This window comes from Telmatherina bonti (assembly GCF_933228915.1).
Source record: "Telmatherina bonti genome assembly, chromosome: 20".
Lineage (NCBI taxonomy): Eukaryota > Metazoa > Chordata > Actinopteri > Atheriniformes > Telmatherinidae > Telmatherina > Telmatherina bonti.
The window spans coordinates 15,238,730-15,242,644 of record NC_136618.1 but is presented as its reverse complement, the minus strand read 5'-3'; positions in this window follow the sequence as shown (position 1 = coordinate 15,242,644).

The window sequence follows — 3,915 nt, the reverse complement described above, 5'->3', positions numbered from 1 at the left end:
TTAATATGAGTCATTAAATACAGAGATTTATTTTAATTCACCTATTTCTATGTTAAATAAATTATTTAGCGAGCCACCTTGTCTAAGTATTGTACCCGGAGACTCAGTTGTATTTTGATGTCCATTTAAATAATGATCAGTGGTTCATTGGCTTGATAGCTTTAAACAGACAAGACAGCTGAGTATGCTATTCAGAAGTGAGCCCTCTCAGAAAGAAAAGTGCCAGCATAATGATTATACCACAAATTACAGCGTTTTGGCCTTCCTTTTCACTTTTCTTCAGGCTTCTCAAGCTGAACTGAGTTTTTCCAGCACATCAGTGCTTCTGTCCATGAGCTAAAATATTTCCTATGCCCGTTAGGTAGAAAAGTATGCAATTAGACCCATAAATGAGAGAAACACCAAAACTAAAGGCAGTGAGGAAGCATGTTTTGCCTCTTTACTGAGTTCACAATTAGGTCAGTATTGTGCTGTTCTGGCAGAATTGTGAAGAGAATTTCCAAAATTCTGCCAGAGCAGACATTGATGAATATTAACCATTAATGATTGTAGAATGTCTTCCTTATGGCAACACGTTTCTTCTTGTTGGAATTATTAATTTATTCTGCCACATGAGGGCGAGAAATGACGTCCGTTTTAATTCAAAGTATTAAAACAACAGTACCGACTCATTGTAAAGCACTGTTGTAAAGCACTGCTTTTGTGTTGGAGTTCAATGAAAGTAAGCAAGCTTAATATTCTGATATGAAGGCTACATATCTGCAATAAAAGAATCATTTGTGATACAACATTTCATAAAATTGCTACAAGATGATCTGCTTCTAAACATACTCCACCATCAGCTTCAAAGTAAATGTTGCACTTTATGACTTTCTTACAAAACTGATTGTTATTACTACTTAAAAACGTATTACGTAACTTTGTGACCTTAAAACTCCGTGTTCCTGATCGGTTCAATGACACAGGGACATCTATCATGTGCATTTCTACAGCCACTGCTGCCCAGCAGCGACTTGCGGCTGAGAAACTGATACTAAACAGCTTTTACATCTGGGACGTTACGTGACGTTGCAGCAGAGTTTTGCTACATGCTAGAAAACAAACTGGCTGTTTCAAGCACACACCGTCGCTGATTCAGCAAAGAAACCTAAGATTAAAAGAGAGAAAGGTACGAAACGAGTCATTGTAAGGTCCTCTTTTGCTGGCTGGAGAGAACTAACAGGTCAGGAAGGATGCAAGATGGATGCCGAATTAGCCGTCCCTTAAGGGGTGTGTGATGGGGAAAATGGCAAAAGTTCTGTAGTGTGTCTTTAAAACGCAATCTCTGCTCAACACCTACTCTTTCTCATATCAGTATGACAGAAAGAGACAGTCTCGTGCATCAATTTGGTCTTCTTTCACATAACCTTGTGCTGCAATTGCAGTGGATGTCTGCTGCCACATACTGTATGATGGAGCCTGGTCTAATAAGAAGAAATATATAGTTATGGTGTCCCAACTCTTCTCGTGGGTTATTGGTGTTTTTAATAGTCTTACATGTCATCACACACTTTCTCCTGTGGGATGACACGCAGCCCTGCATATTTATACAAACCATTATCATTTTACTGTGTTATTTCAAGTGTGACAGATATTACTGTACACTATGACTTCTAGTTTACTGTCAATTCCAGCAGTATTTTGCAAGTTTATGTTTGTCATGAACTAGTTCAGTTCTCACAGTTAAAGCATAATATCAGGAGTTAAACACAAAGGTTAACCATCCAGCAGTAAGAGATAAGATGATGTAGGCTAAAAGTGACAAAAACAACAGACAATTATCTTATATTGATATATAATTATCAAATAATGTAGTTTCATGAAAATAAAAGCTCCAATTCTGAATTCTCAATATACAATTATTAGAATGGATATTTAAACCGCACTTACCCCTTTTAAAACAGTGCTCAGTGGCTTAATGCACACCTGTACCAGCTGTTTCCACTGAGTTACACATCCTGCTGGTGGCCTACATGAGTGAATGACAGCCACAGGAGGCAGGAAAAAGTCCTGTCATTCCCCATGTAAGGAAAATCGGGCTACTAAGACAGAAAAGAAAGGGGAGGGATGGAAAATAAAGTGAGAATCTGCTGCTTCCTAATTTCTTTGAGTAAAACGGTGCAGTTTGACTTTGTAGTTTTAATATTTTCATTTCCTAGTGATCAGCTTGGACATATTAAACCTCAGTGGATTCCTTCTGATCCCAGGATTGTGGAGATACTACTGCTATCGGAAAAACTGAATGCAAAAGTCATAAAAAAAACCCAAAAAAACATAATGTTACCAATAAGTTATTTTGGGTTCTGCAATGAATATTCCAGCTTTAAAGCTTGGGCAGGTAGTCTTGCTCAGAAACATTTTCTTTTTTTACCCTGGGTGAAGTGGTTTCTCATCCTAGTAGTCTGTACATTTTGTAATTGTGAACTATAAGAAATATAGTTAGACCCCTTAGTTTACTGTAAATCTGTAAAAACTCAAAACAAATCAAAACATTCGGGCTGAACTGAAGTTGTTCATTTCTTATATTTTGTAAGATTCTTCATGGCAGAGAAAATGCAGGAAGGATTTCCCCGACCCGGCTCGGTTTATTCGCCTCCTCCTGCTAAACATGTTATGATGTGACGTTTTCTTGTTTCAAGTCCTATTTTATTTTGTAATTTTTCCTTGTTTCCTGTGTAGCCTTTGTTCATGTTAGTTAATTTCACCTGGTCTCATTAGTTAATTCTTTACACCTGTGTCTTATTAAGTTCTGTCAGTTTAGCCCTCGGTTCTGTTGTGTCTTGTGGGTTCATTGTGTTTGTGTTAGTCCCCTGAGTGCTTCTGTTCGCAATAAACCCTCTAGATTCTGCATCCCGGCCTCTCTACTATGCATTTGGGTCCACACCTCAGCATCCATCCCTTGACAAAACAGCTGAGGAAGAAAATCGTTGGTGGAAAATGCTGCGAACTAGAAAAGCACTCGAAGAGCGCAAACCTCCGCCACGGCATTTAAAAAATTCCTGGATCCAAACGGTGATCCGGATCACCACCAAAATTAAACCTGTTCTTCCTTTTCACATTTCCAACAACTCACAAAAATTTAATTAAAATCCGTCCATAACTCTTTGCGTTATCTTGAACACAAATAGATAAACGCTGGTAACAACATAACCTCTTTGGCAGAGATTAGTATGTTTCACTTTTGGTTGACAGACACACAAAAAGATTTTTTTTTTTTTCATTCAATCTAATGAAGACCATATTATGAATATTATTTTTATTATTTGGAGTTCGAGTTTGAGCAGCAGATGTTTGGAAGCAGTAGTGACAGTCGGGTTTAATGAACACAGAAGGTCTTTATTATAAAAATATGTGGTCAGTGTAATGGGGGGCGGGGTCTAGCAACACACCTGGTGTCTTGGGAAACTGACAGTAGCAGGACAATGAAACCACGCAGAAGAAGCTGTGAACCACCAAATGAATGAGCAGAAAGCCCGAGGTTGAACTCCTCGAGGCAAACAGAGAGCTCATCTCTTTTTATCACCATCTCTCAAGTGTGGAGGAGAAGGGCAGCTCACCTCATTTCAACCAAGCTGCCACTCTGAGACATACACAACACTGAGAAACACACAACAATGAAGGGGCTGGAGGGCCTTCGCTTATGAATACTAAAGGTCCAACAGAGAGACGAGTGTGGACAAAAGGAAAAGAATTTCTGCTAATCTGAAGAACTTTTTGTCAATGGACAAGACAGGCAGGCCTGAAAGTTAATGAGTCTTTAGCACTTTCACTATTTTCAGCATTCTAACAACATTATTTTAGGACAGTCTGCCAATGAGAAGAGGTGGAGCAGTTTTAAATGTGAATGATGAGATCTGTTGGTCAATTACCACCAGA